The 17,096-nt window shown below is 36.3% G+C and overlaps 1 long non-coding RNA gene across 1 annotated transcript; it reads right to left on the bottom strand.

Annotated features, from left to right (window-relative positions):
* Window positions 1-9,693: 9,693 nt before the first annotated feature.
* On the bottom strand, window positions 9,694-13,077 carry LOC113654031. The gene is made up of 3 exons (XR_003443287.2): window positions 12,638-13,077; window positions 11,141-11,167; window positions 9,694-9,979 (listed from the first exon to the last, which is right to left on the bottom strand). It is a non-coding gene; the product is annotated as an uncharacterized LOC113654031 (long non-coding RNA).
* Window positions 13,078-17,096: the final 4,019 nt, after the last annotated feature.

Here is a 17,096-nt window from a genome sequence, read left to right as displayed (position 1 = left end):
CTGAATGGAGCCACATGGTGCCATCATATACCATCCCAGAGAGCCCAGACGGGGCCCTGGTGAGTCACTGAAGGACCCCACTTTTTTGCATCTCTGCCCACTACTGACTGGAAGTGTGTTTTTCTGAGAACTGCTTAATTTATTGTAATCTCTCCAATTAAATAGTTACATGTGCTGACCGTATGTTTACTTTGCTTGCATTTGTGAATAGATGACTCTGGGAAGCCACGATTTCTTGAGACACCACAGTATATGGCTGTTTTGAAGGTTTACTGTGCATGCACAGGTGTTATTTAGTACAAATAAAAAGCACTAATTAAAATTTTTAAAGCTTGAAACAAAACAAAACTATTTAGTATCCTGCCTGTTCCAGCTCAGAAGTGATGTAGTTTAACATCATATAAACATAAATATTCATTTTTGTTCATTTTTATGAAGCCTGCCAAACAATCCTCCTGTTGTCTGTGTTCTCATGAGGCTGGTTAAGCTAAGGTGAGACCACCTATTTCAGAAGTACTTGGGATACAATGACGAACTGATACGCTGCAGGTGTGAAGGACACTGGGGATACTGAGTTTGAAGGTTCTCCATCCCCTAGACAGTTCACTACAGGTAGGGCAAATGGTGTAGTCCCGCTGCGTAGCGCGGTTATAATGGAAGAGGTGTGAAACACAGTTTGTTGAAGAGAGGTGAGGCAGAGGTTACTGAGATGAGTGTTGATTAGGAGAGGCGGTATTTTTTCAAGTGGCGGTCTCGGAGGTCTGCTCGTCCAGAGCGTGGGATGAGGTAGGACAAAAGGGGGAGTGGCGTAACGGGATGTCCCCGCGCTCTCACCTTTCTCTCTCCTCACCTCCCTCGCTTCTCACGTTCCTCTGCCAGCAGTTTCACAGCTCACACAAAAGAGACGCATTGCCATTGATCTTAGCCATCACAAATGGTGCCAAGTCAACAAAGAGCAACTGAAATATCAGCAGCCAAGAGGAGATGGAGCTGAGAGTGCCTACTTGTGGGACATTTCTTGATAACTTGACAGATAGACAGAGAAAGCACATCATGTCCCACCACACCCATATGTCATATGTCCTTTCAGATGATAAAAAGGAAGGAAGATCTCTTGGCAATCTATTGAGTGTTAGGAGGAACAGAAATACGAGAGCATTAGATAGAAAAAAAGAAGCGGAATGAAAGATGAACGAGCAACAACAAAGAGAGGCATGTAAGCTTTATGTAAGCATAAAATAGCTATGTGAAGGGTGGAAAAATATAGATTCATTTTAAACATTTTAAAGAAAGTTTTATAGAAAGTTTTAAAACGTTCATTCTAAAGCTGTAGGTGAAATTATAGGGTCGACTAAATTTAATCATAGCGTTCATTCTGTAAAGGATATTCATTTTCTGTTCAGCATCACTTTAGTATTACTGATTTAACCTGTGATTATAAGTTGTTTATTGTTTAGTATTATTATTAATTAATTATTATGCATTTTTCCAACATGAACAGTGCCACCATTGAGTGTACATTGGATGAATAGTTCTAGTTTATTTAAAGGATATTTTGGAACATTTTCTAAAAGGGGCATCTTCTGCTATAGGCTTTTACATGGAACTTTTACGTTCTGGTTGCTGCAATGGGTCAAAGCAAAGATGCTATATATATAAGGTACAATATATATATCCATCCATCCATATAAGGTACAATATATATATCCATCCATCCATTTTCTACCGCTTATCCGGGGCCGGGTCGCGGGGGCAGCAGTCTAAGCAGGGATGTCCAGACTTCCCTCTCCCCAGACACTTCCTCCAGCTCTTATATATATATATATATTGTACCTTTCTGAACTTTCTAATCAACATTCTGAACTTTCTGAATATTGGTTAAAAAAATCTCTGCATTGACAACTAAGAACACCAACACTTTGGCACACGTCAGTGATGAAACATAAGGTTATGTTGCTTCCTGCCTTCCTGCCAACACCACATGGTCCAGTTCATAAACGCCACATAAACTCAGCTAGTGAGAAAGTAATATACACGGTAGTTAAATCCCATCTGTAGTGGCATGCTAGTAACTTTAAAGATTGGCAGTATTTTAAAGGTGTGCCTCCTGATGAACCGTTAAAACTACACATGCAGTTTTATAAAAAAAAAATCACTCCAAATTATTAATTCTGTGTGTGTGTGTGTGTGTGTGTGTGTGTGTGTGTGTGTGTGTGTGTGTGTGTGTGTGTGTGAGAGAGAGAGAGAGAGAGAGAGAGAGAGAGAGAGAGAGAGAGAGAGAGAGAGAGAGAGAGAGAGAGAGAACGAGAACATGTCCTCTCCCTGCTCTCTTTTTCTAGGCACTCGGCATGTCCTAGAGCTAGGGCTGTCCCTTCCCGCTCTCTACACCTTTATCGCCACACAATACAGGGGGTCAAAGAGGCAGTGCTGCAGCGAGTGCCGCACAAATAAATCAGACATTTAGCTGGGCGGAGGCCATAGCCTAGTGGGCAGAGGGTGGGGGTGTGTTGGGGTATGAGAGGAAAAATATGAGAGGCAGAAGTCAAAGGTCACAGCCCTTCATGTCTAGGAACACTTCACAAAGAGGCCCAGATTGCTGGATGCATAATGGCCAGGGAGGCTGCACAGTAATTTATACACCTGTCACAAGTAAGTACACCAGTGCAAGAGGTCAGGCTCCAATTTGTTTAGTCATAGGGGTCTCAAAATCAGTACACTCTCTGGAGGACAACAATGCTGCCTATTTAGAGGAGTGCAGACTAGATTTGGGTTTTCCACTGGAGACATTTGTGCTTTCATGGCTGTGAAGGAAAGTAAAACAATGTCGTGTTACAAACAATTTACAACAGTTATGCTATTCAGTAGTTACCTACACTGCCTGTAGATAAGTTCTGCTGAATTTTTTATTTTTTATTTTTAAAACAGTATACATGGATCTTACACAATTAAATTTCACTACCCAATTAAAACAAAGCAGTTTGCCAAAAAATAAATTTGGAACAGCAATATCTGGCTCAATGCTGTGGATTTCTGCCTTTCAACATCCAACCTAAAAACATCCAAAAACCTATACAGCTACCTCGGTGAGCTCTACTAGTTATCAATTGTTCTTACAGTTACAGCATGAAACTTGTATTAAACTTAAGATCACTTCTGTGTTCTACATTTAATCTTCAAGATAATGTCCCAGCAAGCGAGTGAAACCTCAACAGCATTTGGCTGAGATATTTAGCCAGCTAATATTAAGATAATCTTTACATGGAGGTGTTGTTTGGAACTATTGCTCACTTGGTTAGTTATTGTTCGAAATGGTTCAAGAATGTAACCTTTTTTGATTAGTTGTACCAACTGTAGATGCACAGGAGAGTTATTTATTTATTTATTTATTTATTTATTTATTTATTTATTTATTTATTTATTTAAGTAATTACTCAAGCAGATCAAGAGTAATTTTCTTGATCATTTCTTCAGCTAGGTACTATCTCAGTTGCTAATTTCTAATCTATGTTATGTTATTCTTCTTTTCCTGACTCAAGTTAGTGAAACACTGTGTTTTTAACATTTAAAAACACTGAAGTAATGACACTTTGCTACAATATAAAGTAGTGAGTGTACAGCTCACCGTTTTCTCTCCCCGGTGACTCGTTAGTGTTACAAGGTCTCAGGTGTGAATGGGAAGTAGGTGTGTAAAATTTGGTGTTATCGCTCTCACTCGCTCATATTGGTCACTGGAAGTTCAACATGGCACGTCATGGCAAAGAACTCTCTGAGGATCTGAAAAAAAAGCATTGTTGTTCTACATAAAGCTGGCATAAGCTATAAGAAGATTGCCAAGACCCTGAAACTGAGCTGCAGCACAGTGGCCAAGACCATACAGCGGTTTAACAGGACAGGTTCCAATCAGAACAATGCTGGCAGCATTGCTTCAGAGGTTGAAGGGGTGGGGGTCATCTTGTCAGTGCTCAGAAAATATGCCGCACACTGCATCAAATTGGTCTGCGTGGCTGTCGTCCAAGAAGGATGATGAGCAAGGAAGCCCGCAAATAGTTTGCTGAAGACAAGCAGAATAAGGACATGGATTGCTGGAACCATGTCCTGTGGTCGGATGAGACCAACGTAAACTTATTTGGTTCAGATGGTGTCAAGCGTGTGTGGTTTCAGGCAAGTGAGGAGTACAAAGACAAGTGTGTCTGCATGGTGTCAAGCATGATGGTGGAAGTGTCATGGTCTGGGGCTCCATGAGTGCTGCCGGCACTGGGGAGCTACAGTACAGTTCATTGAGGGAACCATGAATGCCAACATGTACTGTGACATACTGAAGCAGAGCATGATCCCCTCCCTTTAGAGACTGGGCTGCAGGGCAGAATTCCAACATGATAACGACCTGAAAACACACCTCAAAGATGACCACTGCCTTTCTAAAGAAGCTGAGGGTAAAGGTGATGGACTGGTTAAGCATGTTTCTAGACCTAAACCCTATTGAGCATCTGTGGGGCATCCTCAAACGGAAGATGGAGAAGTGCAAGATCTCTAATATCCACCAGCTCCATGATGTCATCATGGAGGAGTGGAAGAGGACTCCAGAGGCAACCTGTGATGCTCTGGTGAACTCCATGCCCAAGAGGGTTTAGGCAGTCCTGGAAAATAATGATGGCCACACAAAATATTGACACTTTGGGCCCAATCTGGACATTTTCACTTAGTGGTGTACTTACTTACACTGGTTGGCCGGCGCTGTTTCTGTTTATTGTCTTTTGTGTATTGTATTTTTTGTACTTTTTGTCTTATTGTCTTGTAACTTTTTGTCTGCACTGTCTTTTGTCCTGCACTGTCTTTTGTATTGCACTGTCTTGTCTGTCTTGTTTGTCTTGTCCTGCACTGTTTGCACCAGGTTGCACAGTTGCACTTTATGTTGCTAAGACTACTTACAGTACAAGTCCTTAGCTCTGTCTTTGTTTTATGTAGCACCAAAATCCTAGAGAAACATTGTCTCATTTCACTGTGTACTGCAAGCGCTATATATGTTTGAAATGACAATAAAAGCTTCTTGACTTGACTTTTGTGGACAGCGGTTTAGACACTAATGGCTATGTGTTGAGTTATTTTGAGGGGACAGCAAATTTACACTGTTATACAAGCTGACTTCTGTGAGATACTGTGTATATATATATGTATATATACACACAAACACACACACACATGTTTTAACGTATATATATCGTACCAGTGCATACCTCTTAACAAGAAGATTGGTAGTATAAGTCTGGAGAGCTAAATACCTGGCAGTTACAGTAGCTCTGTGAGAAAACATAACACGTTGTTAGCTGCTGTCAGGTAAATAGAGAGATCATTCAATTCAATTCAATTTTATTTATATAGCACTTTTAACAATGGACATTTTCTCAAAGCAGTTCTACAGAACATAAGACACATGATACATAAAAAGTCTTTGAATGTATTTGAAGATTAATATAATACAAAAGTTTAAGATTAATATTAGACTTATATTTATATGTGTTTGTATTTATCCCCAATGAGAATCCTGAGGTGACTGAGGTGACTGTGGCAAGGAAAAGCTCCCTTAGATGGAAGAGGAAGGGATGCAAGAGGGAACCTCATCCTCATTTGGGTGACACTGGAGGGTGTAATTATACTGTAAATAGTCTGGCAATTGTGTATTGATTAGGAGGTTGTTGTCCTCAAAAACCTCATGTAGTTGGCATCTCCTCTTAGAATGTCTGAATACTTCATGAAGCGGGAATCCAACTGGAGCTGGTACATCTTTAGATCTTAGTGAAGGTGTAAAATCTTCATAACAGAGAAAAACTGGAGTTGGTACAGTACAGCTGGTTCCAGATCATCCCTGGTAATGTCTATTTTTCTGCATAGTAAACAAGTACACTACATTTTTGTCACTACATCACAGCATGCCACTGCTTCCATATTGAATCTCATCTGTAAAATAAAAAAAATAATTAAAAAAATACCACTGAGTTCCAGAGACCCTTTGCGTCCTGATAGACAGTTGTTATCTTCTGTATATACCCAGAGGTCCTCAAAGCTTATTATTTCATCCCAGTTTAAATGTGTATATAAATTAGATGGTTTAACTCAATAATAGATGTCTCTTCAATTCAAAGCCAATTTGGTCTGTCCTCATTTCTTCTGTTCTTTTTCTGTCTTTATGACTATTTATGCCAGTGTCACTAATTAAAACAACAGTCAGTAATTATTTTCTTGCCCTCCAAAGGAATGAGTTTCATTTAACTGTGGTTTGGCTGGACCTTCTCCAACCACAAATCCAACACAATCCAAGGATTTTCATTAAAAAGCAAAAGGCAATGTGTAATTCCACATACATGGGAAAACAGATTTTGGCACACACACACCCTCCTTATTTAGGCACTCAAGTTCAAAGCCTTTCCAAGCATTCTTCCTTAGAGCCTAAATAAGGCCATCTAGTGATAATTTCCACCAATAATTCAGTATTATAAATCCACCAGCTGGTAGTCTTGTACGGCATAAAAAGTTTTTACTTTAAAATTACTTTGTTTTTTTCTTTTTAAAAATGCCACCACTCCTTTATTGGAGAAAAATATCAGTTAGATGTGTTTCTATAAAGACCACTCAGATGAAAAAGAGAAAGAGTGATATAGAAGTGTGTGTGTGTACATTTTTTAAATAAAAATGTAATTTCAATTCATTCTTAGGATATTTTCTTGGCTTATGAAGATAATCCATGTTTTAAATAATTAACCTTTATTCAGAACATTGAATTAAATATCCACATAACATCACATTTCAAATGTTTGTTTTTTCTAAACCTCAAGGCCAAAATCTAGTTTTAAAAGCATCTTCACTCCAAAACACACTCCTGCATTTCTCGGTCACATGCTAAAGATCCGACAGTCATTTGACTGACCTTGCAGTGTGAGCACTCTGAAGTTGCCATTAAAATAAACCAGGTTTAACATCCCATGACAATGACCCTTATTTGTTACTTACCGCTATAGTAAAATGGACCAGAAGGCTTTCTCTTAAGCCTCTTTTGTGAGACCTTTTTTCCCCAAGTGTGTGTTAACAAATGCTAAGGAGGAAACTGAATGTTTAATTTAAATATCAGGGGGAAAAAAGTAAGAATATATGCATTGAGAAAGAGAGAGGTATTGCATATACACATGTATACTGAAAAATATACCCACTAAATACTAGCTATGTTAGTTATTTAAGTAACCTAATGCAATAATGTCAACTTTTTTTATTTATTAAATTTAAATTTAATTGAAATTTTTAACCAAAGCCACTTGCATGAAAAACGTTTGAGATTTTAAACACAAAGTGCTCCAGCTAAATTCTTAGAGTTAAAGTCAGTGAGAATATCTACACACACTATTTCTCTTATACAGTTAAAAAATGAACAACTACTCAAACACATTATTATAGCAAATATTGCACAAATCTCTTAGAACAGCACATTCATGACACAGAGAAAGTCGAAGGTATACACGGAATAAATAATGCTTCACAGGTGTCAGAGATTTTCATGTTAGTTTTATGACATTCATTGTATTCATTAGTATATGTGATTTGTTAATATAATGGAACTTTGATTATAAATGGAGCTTTCTTTACTATATTAGCATATAATTCCTACAGTTCTACAGTAAACACACTCCCAAATGGTCATGTTACATGTTTTTTAAAAATTTCTGAATGTGACATGAATGTGCTATTAGTAATGCTTAAATACACTGATAATTTTATTATGTTTTATTAAATAAAATCTCACAAAACAAGATATCTTTTAAAAATGTTCTTCATTTCATGGATTTTGACATAAGCCTATTCTTTTAGAATACTTCTGCATATGAATGTTACATTTATGCTGATGCTTATGAATAAATAAATAATCTATAAATTTAATAAACTGTTACCCAATAAGTTAAATGGGACTCATTTGTATGTCTACTGTAATGTAAAAAATAAAATAAAGTGTTGAGTGTTTGCATTCCTTTTTTTTTTTAATTCCTCACATGGAAAAAAAATGTTTTTTTCATTTTAAGGCTAATCGACATTTCCTCTGAGAATAAACTGTAGTTAGTGAACCTTAACTTGTATTAAACTAATTTTTTGTTAGCTTAACACAAAACTCAGCTTAATACTGTTACAACCAAGTTAAAAAGTTCTACAGCATGTCGTTATTGCAGTTTTTTTTGTCATACATGTTAATGTGATGCCCCCTGGAGGACAAATTATATATTTTGGTTCTATTATGGGAAAGAAACAACTACAACATGTAAGGAATATAATAATAATCTAATATTCTGTGTGGTGTTGTTAGAGGAAAATAATCAGTGATGCTGTTAGGGTGTGATCTGAAACAAACACAGTTTTAGTTTAGAAATTAAAACCCCAGAGTTGATTATTTTTATACTTAGAGCACATTAATTCACAAACTATTTTGCTCATACATTTTATCAATCTATAGTAACATATAGTGGGGTTTTTTTTAGTGGAACAAGCCATATTCTACTTTGTTTTGATAAGATTTTGATTACGAAAAAAAGGTCTGCCATATACAAGTCTGTATGAATTAGCTGTTACTATAGAAACAATGACAGTTCAGGATGATTAAGGTAAACCTTTGAGATGACTTGCAGCTAGTGACAGCCAGTGGCTGCTGTCATAGAAAATAAACTCAAAATACAGAATTGAAGCATGCTGTGTGTGGTATAAAGAAAAAATTGAAGAAAAAAAATCAGAATTGTATAGCCTACTAGATCCCTTTTTTCACCTTTTTTCATCTTCTGACAATTTGTTTGCATGGTCCCCTGAACCAGAATTGTCATTTTCATGGTGCACAGTTTCAGGGTGGAATGGGGAGGACCGTGGGACAATAGCGCTCTCTTATGAAGTCACAGGGCTTAAAATTCCTCCTGTTGAGGCTTTGCTTAGCCAACAATAAGCAGGCCGAACGATCTCCTGCTGCCCTTTACTGAACCACTTCCACCCAGCACCACCCAAAAGACTAGGATTCATCTTTATTGCCTTCTCACCGCCCCTCATTCGTTTCTTTTTAGCTCATCACTTTCCGAATCCCCACAGCTCTGAGTAAGCACCTCATACAGTGCCTGTAAAAACACCACACAGGTTTCTCGCCTCATACATGGCCTGAAGAAATGCCTTCTTCACCTGTAAAGCATTTCCTTCTGAGAGAACACACAAACACATCAGGTGGTTTGATGACTCCTTTGTTGTTCTCTAGTGAGATTTTTGTTGATGCTGCACAAGTCCACACTTGGACTCAGTCATAGGAAAGGGAAGAGGTTTACACTGTAGAGGATGCTAGACAAACAACTCTGGCAAGAAAGAGAGATTTTAGACAGTCCAAAACTTAAAAAGCATTGAGATTTATGGATGATTCCATGATTATGGTTCTATTTGTGTACAGGTGATTTTGTACAGTATATAAAGTAAATGCAACTGACTTTTCAATACTGTAAATGCACTGTATGTATAAATATAGTCATTAAAATGATTTCAAAGGTAATAAAAAAAAAAAAATAAATAATGCTATTGGTGTTTCTTGTACTTCCTTTTCCACATTTCATCCATTCTTGGTTCTGAAAAATCCACCTGAACACTGAAGAAACATCTGGAATTTTCCACAAGAGCATGGAAAGCAGGTTTTGTCTTTTATTTTTCTTTATTTTCAATGTTGTTGTTACATTTATAACCTTATACAAATTCTAGATAAAAAAATAAATGATACATTTAAGTAAATCCTTGGAATGTCATTAATAGCCTCCTGGTGTTCCAGAGGCAGGATCCCACGCTCTCATTGCTGGGGCAAGGGTTCGATTCCCGGGCAGGAAGCTAACTTAATGCTGGTCCCAAGCCCAGATAAAATGTGAGGGTTGCGTCAGGAAGGGCATCCATCATAAAACCTGTATCAACTCAAATATGTAGACCAGATGACCTGTGTAGGGAATAGGGAACAGCCAAAAGAACAACACCACCATCAAGATATGTTTAATGTCCTTTTTAATGTGCTTTTATGTGGTCATTAATTTTTAGTAATTTTTAGACCTTTACTTTGTGTTAATTTTATGGGAAAAAATATTTTAAAAAAAGCAAAACACCTCACTGTCACTTATTTAATAACAAATTGCAGCAAAGAAAGTACTTGTTTCCATGTTTGAATTGAAATTCAGTGTTAAAACAATGATTTCCAATGAACCTGACTGTCTTTCCAGCACTCGGTTCAGTGTAGACACTCTAATCTATTAGATTAGAGTAAGACTATAAACACATGCGTGTTTGGAACTCAGGATTTGTATAGTTTAGTCTCACTCTATTCTCTATATCTATAAAGGTTTGGATAATTAACTAGTAAATAAATATGTACATTAAAAAGTATTAGGCAACTAAGATCAGGAGCTTGAGAGGCCAAAAACAAAGCCAACAGATGAGAAATATCTGAAACACAGCTTTGCTAATCTAGACTCTAGCCTGGTGTATAATGAACTTGTGAAAGCAGTTGTTCTTAGTCATATGGACTCCACTTCTTCTTCTACTTTGTCTTCTGCCTCTACTTCTTCCTATTTGCATGCTTATTTGACACCTTTTTCCACTCATTGGTAATTTATTTGCCATTCATGAGCCTTGAGGTCAGATGTTAGACCTGATACTCAGTCTAAACTCTTGGGGATTAGGAGTATTTGTATAGAGATGAAATCACAGTGTTGCCATAACCATCCATGGCCAAGAGTCCTAGTGTATAATTGGCCCTTCCTGTGGGATCACTGGCCCCTGTAGATCAGAGCGACAGAGTGAATGTTGGGGTAATAGTTGCTCAGCAGGTCTGGACTACTGATCACAAGGTTGATATGTTATATCCCAGCAGCACTAAGCTACCAATAATGAGTCTTTCGGCCTGTTTTAACTCTGCATAGAAGTTGTATTGTGGCTGAACTTGGGCTCTGCTCTTACCTGAGCTCCTTCAAGCTGGAATACAGAAATCAAGGCATTTAATAGATATTGAGAATATGGTGGAAACTTTGGCCAAAGAAGTGGCACATGCAACTAGTTATTTATCCAGGAAGCTGTCAGGATTATATGAGATCTAATCATCCCTTACCTGGGGAAGAGAAGGCTCCAGGATGCACTATGGGAAAAGAGGAATTTTACTGTATATTTGCTGCTCGCAGCCATTCTTTAATATGCAACCCGATCTATTTTGCCTTAACTACATACACTCACACTAAATAATATCAACAAATATTGAGACAATTATGAACAAGAGCATTAGACATGTTCTAGTGTCTATAGTTCTATACACAGGTAAGGTTTTAATAATACTATCAGAAGTGTTACTGCAGGATAAAAAACACATATTCAACCCCTTTGGACCAAAGCTGAGAACCACTGAATTAATGAATTAGAAAGGAGTTAACTCACATGATAAATGTTATCAAATGCTGAAAAAGTCCAAATAATATCCAGCCAAATCTCCCACCCTTGACCCAGTACAAAGTCTTCAGGAAGATCTGAATATTAGTGACAGCTGTGTTGGAGCTGAATGGAAACTATATGATATCTAGGATCAAGGTCTTGCACCATTTTTCCATCGGTTTTTATCAAGGTTCCTGAACTCCACAGCTAGCAGGTCACAGTGCTCTACAGATTCATGTTTTCCTGCCTGAACACAGCTGTCTCAGCTAAAGATTAATAATGCTTCATAACAAACACTTGAGTCGAATCAGGTGCACTTAAGTGGTAAAACACTCGTTTTTGGGACAGCCTGACCTTGAAAAAAGAAAAAAGAAAAAATGTCCAGATCCAAACTATGAAATACAATGTGGATGTTCTGGTTTTATTCATTTTTTGATGATAAATTATTTTAAAAACCTTCATACTACTAAACTGGTGTACATTGAAAACTTGACAGTGTGGATACATATTGTGTTTCATAATGTCGAGTTGACATTGCATGACACCTCTACTGTTGCATGTTAGTACAATTAAGTGTACAAAAGCAAATATGTCAATGTCTCACCTTACTTAGTGTAGTTTCAGTAATAAAACTTTGGTTTCCTAAAATTTGCTATCATCCTGTTTATTCTTTTATTATATTAATGTATTTTTCAGTATATTTTAAAACATGGAAAATGTTTTATGTTGGTAACATCATGGAAACTAGTTTCAGTAACAAAATTTTGGTTTCCTAAAATTTGCTATCATCCTGTTAATTCTTTTATTATATTAATGTATTTTTCAGTATATTTTAAAACATGGAAAATGTTTTATGTTGGTAACATCATGGAAACTGACACAATGTAAACTCATACAACATGAAAATAATTTGAGAAAAATTAAGGCAATTACTTACATAAACAATCCCCTCCTCTTTATAATAATAATGGTAATAATAATAATAATAATAACAATATAATATATATATATATATATATATATATATATATATATATATATATATATATATATATATATATATATATATATCAAAATGGCAAACTTTGGGAAAGGAATCTTTATCATTATCCGGATTTGTCCATCCAACCTTTTCAGAAAGACAAACTTCACCTGTTGAGTAAATGAACGGATCACTGCAAACCTTTTCCAAGTTCATATGCTTTAGGCATCAATCTCTCCTCCATCTCATGCTTTCTTCGTGAAGTAATGCCCCGCTGTGCCCCGCTGTCACATTACCTCCCTCTGCTACTCTCTGAGAGGCGACATAATGCATTAACCACATCTCAGTGCTGCGTTCATTTGAAAAGCAAAACAGAGGCGACCACAATCTGAGGAGGGATGTGGTGTTCATCATGTCTTGAGTTCTATCTGATTGAACGCAGCACTGGAGCAGAAGGTCGTCCTGAGAATACTGCGGATATTGCGGGTCAGCGGTCACGCAGCATGTGTGCAGGATAAAGTTACTGTAGAAAGAGAGACCGAGCTTGCTAACCCATTTCCAGTGGGTATGGGGTCTGAGTTCAGCTGATGGCAGAGTAGATATGCGACATGGATGTCACATCGGTTTGTACTGCTGAGCTTATTGTCATTAATCTAAAACACCTGGCTGGAATATTCAGATGATCCAAAAGATACCAAACACACACACACACACACACACACACACACACACACACACACACACACACACACACACACACACAGACACGCACACACACACACACACACACACACACACACACACGCACAGACACGCACACACACACACACACAGACACGCACGCACACACACACACACACACACACACACACACACACACGCACACACACGCACAGACACGCACACACACACACACACACACACACACACACACACACACACACACACACACACACACCCTGTAGTTTGATAAAAAAAAAAAAAAAGTAATCATACTCTGCCTCGTGTCTATAAATACAGACCATTAAAAGCTGAGTGAACTTATTTGTTTATTACAAATACATATAAACAGGAATCATTTATTTAGTTTTGGGGAAACATTGTAGTGAATTTAAAGCACATTGATTCTTGTATATATTCGTTCTTAACCAGTTTATATAATTCACTTTAAATGGATGTTATTTATTACACCACTGCATTTTTCTGTCATAGCTTAAATCTGATTAGTCAGAAAATGATTTCTTTAGCACCCCAGGAAATTCTGCAGGTTACAAGACAAATCACAGGTTTATATTAATGCATATTATTTACCACACAACTTGCATATGCATATTAATTATATATGTTAGCATTACACATTGGGTTGCCCTGCTACAATAAGTAAGTAAGTAAGTAAGTAAGTAAGTAAGTAAGTAAGTAAGTAAATAAATAAATAAATAAATAAATAAATAAATAAATAAATAAATAAATAAATGCCAGCGTCCTGAAAAGCAGATCCTTCTTCTACACGTTCTTCTCCACTAGATGGAGCCACTGTAATGCATTTAGAACATTTCCTATTCTTAACAAGATCATTGTTATGTTTAGACAGTTGAGACATTTAATTATGAAAATTTTTAATTCAATGTATGAGAAATTAATTAAAACGAGCAGAAATGAGTGAAGCAAAATCTATAAAATCTTTATGACAGCCCATGGAAAAATATAAGGGGAAAAATCCTAAGTATGGAGTCACTGAGGTGAGATGTTATTTATTTGTTTGTTTGTTTGTTTGTTTGTTTGTTTGTTTAAAATGGAGCAAAGAGTCAAAGTGAATAGACTGAATAGATTTCATATTAAAAACAAAATGTCAGCCTTCAGAAAATAGAAATTTCCTCCTGCTTCTTTGCTTTCATATTACTTAAAAAAAAAAAAGGAAACATAATTGGTTTCCAGTTAAACTATTTGGATTTCCATCATTGAGTCTATGCCTATTTCTCTCTTATTCTCTTGTTTTTTAGCTGCCACAAAATTAAACAATTGAGCATTTTAATTATGTTCCCTTCCATAAATTTTAGTAATTTTATTTTTACAAAGCCATTGAGATATCCATTGGATTTCATAGTATGTTTAAACATAAAGTGAAGTGAAGATGTTATTGTAGAAGATTCTATGTGCAGTAATTGATAATAAATTTGTAAGACTGTAAAACTATTCTAGTGTCTACATTTGAACTAAAACAGATGAATAGCATTTTTTCCACAAGCACCTGGTGGTTACCTTAAACCCTCACTCCAGTTTCTACTGTGGCTGGATTGACTGGAGGCCATGTTTTAAGGATGACGTTTACACAGCATGGGCTTAAGTTACACAATTCCTGCCAGCTTATAGCTTGTGGCTTCAATCCATTCATTTGTGGCCACACCTTTATAAGAAATAACTACCATGTCACTCCAGCAGCTGTTTCAATAGGGCACAGAACTATTTAACAATTCACATTTGTTTTTTTACACAGTTTTGTCATTTTCCTTTCTTTTCTTTTTAGAACAATAATTTGTCTTTGTTCTGTAAAGTGCTGCCTTACCCTGGGCCAAAGTACTTGTGTCATATCATCTTTAGCTCTCGTACCCTTGACTCATTATGTTCATTTGTTTTAGTTATTTTGCCACAATCTATTAAGTGTTGTAAAGTAAATAACCACTTTGTCACCTAAATTTCACTTTTTAAAAAAGCATTAAATCAATCAGGTTTATCAATGGTCATTATTTACATTATTTATGGGCAAATATCGTAACATTCTTTAGAGGTCTTAAGAAAAATTGCCTTCTCTTTTTTTTTTATTAAAAATAGCACCTTTTTTAATCATTGTTGTCCGATTAATTAAACAGCATTAAGTTTTCTGCCTAATTCAAGGGAAATATGGCACACAAAGTTATTTTGTGATGGCATTTGTCTCTATGTTGATGTATACTGTATATAAATACACAGCAAGCCTGAAAACTGCTACACCATCACTGTCTTTATTTACTTAGCTAAAGTCTGAGATTTTCTGATGACCTTGCAGCTTTGTAGATTGCTTTGTGCAGTAATTCAGAATCTTGTGCAGTATTTCTTTTCTACCAGCTGGCAGTAAGGATGATATGCTACCAGTTTAACCACAGTCTGTGTGTGTTTTGGCAGCTGGGAGCTGTACCAAGTGGGATTTTTCAGAATGCACTTTTCCACAGTATATAATGCTGTATCTGTATACCATAATCCCTAATGACAACATTGTGTTCATGTTGTCAAGTCATGTGTTTTTAATTTCCACAAATCAGTGGTTCATTTCACTAATTTCCTAATATATGAAATGGTAAAGAAGTATTAGTATTTCTGCTGTCTCTGTATATGTCTAACTCTATGGTGTCATCCACAGGAGGATTGATTCCCTGTTCTCGAGTCTTGATTCCTTTGAAGTTTTGTTTCTTTGGGAATTTCTTCCTTTCTTCTTTTCCTTTATTTTCGTTTGCCTCCCAGCATCAATGTAAAGACAAAGAAGCAAAAAATGATGAGATCAGGTTAAACGGTTTGATTGACTACACTCTCAGAATAAAGAATACTAAACTTTATACCATTCTTGGTCTCTGGGGTGGTAGATACCCTTCTGTCTATATTTATTTATTTATTTGTTTGTTTGTTTATTAATGTAAGTTAACACTGTCTACTGTGTATACAATTAATATATATTTTACACTGTAATCAATCTATCATTAAGGGTACTAAGGGTACTAAGGGTAATCCTTGTCAAGAATGGGTACAGTTATATATCCTTTGACCTGGGAGTGAATACATTGAAATCGAGCAAAAAGTTAATGTGAATTTAACTTTCCTCTCAGACTACTTTTGAGGCTTATTTACAGTCATGTTTGCATTTAAATTATGAACCTCTGCTAAAAATGTGTCTTTATGAAGTGCTACAGTAAGAACACAGAACGTTGAAACCCTGTAACAATTGCTGATGGTTAATGAGAGATTTAAAAGAATGAAATACAGTACAATGTTTTTAATGATCTTTGTTGATTTTCATCCAGAGGGGATGTTTATTCCTGAAACAAAGGGAGTCCGGGGGTAGATTTGGGTTTTCCCCACACACTTCTAACATGCTTGGCATAAGGCCTATTATTGTACTGTACTTTATACTTAATCCTCTAGATGGCGCTGGTTGTCATTAGTGGCAACTGACTCTGTGATTCAGATGACATTTCAGTGGGAATAATTTATCTGATATAGGTCATTTTTGACCTAGCCATACCATTAATACGTTGTTTTTTTTAATGAAAATATTTTCTTTCTTTCTTTCTTTCTTTCTTTCTTTCTTTCTTTCTTTCTTTCTTTCTTTCTTTCTTTTCCTTTTCCTGACAAGTTTGTATGTTAAAAAAAATCTTAACAGAGTTATATTTTGTCAGGGTTTCTACATAGACATAGATTTAAAATTTACTCCAGGAATTCCAATACACCAAAAGTTTTAATCTTTTAATTTTTATAATTTTTCCCTGATAATTTCTTCATCACACATTTGTGTTTTGGTTGTTACAAGACACAAGATACAAGCAGATTCATGCAAATTAATAGAAGCCGTATAACGTAAAGATACGTAAAGAAGATATTTAGACGTTCATGTTACAATCAGGTATATCTGATT

Source organism: Tachysurus fulvidraco, chromosome 2 (genome assembly GCF_022655615.1).
Source record: "Tachysurus fulvidraco isolate hzauxx_2018 chromosome 2, HZAU_PFXX_2.0, whole genome shotgun sequence".
Classification (NCBI taxonomy): Eukaryota; Metazoa; Chordata; class Actinopteri; order Siluriformes; family Bagridae; genus Tachysurus; species Tachysurus fulvidraco.
Note: the sequence above shows the minus strand (reverse complement) of the source record. Positions and strands in the feature narration are given on the sequence as shown.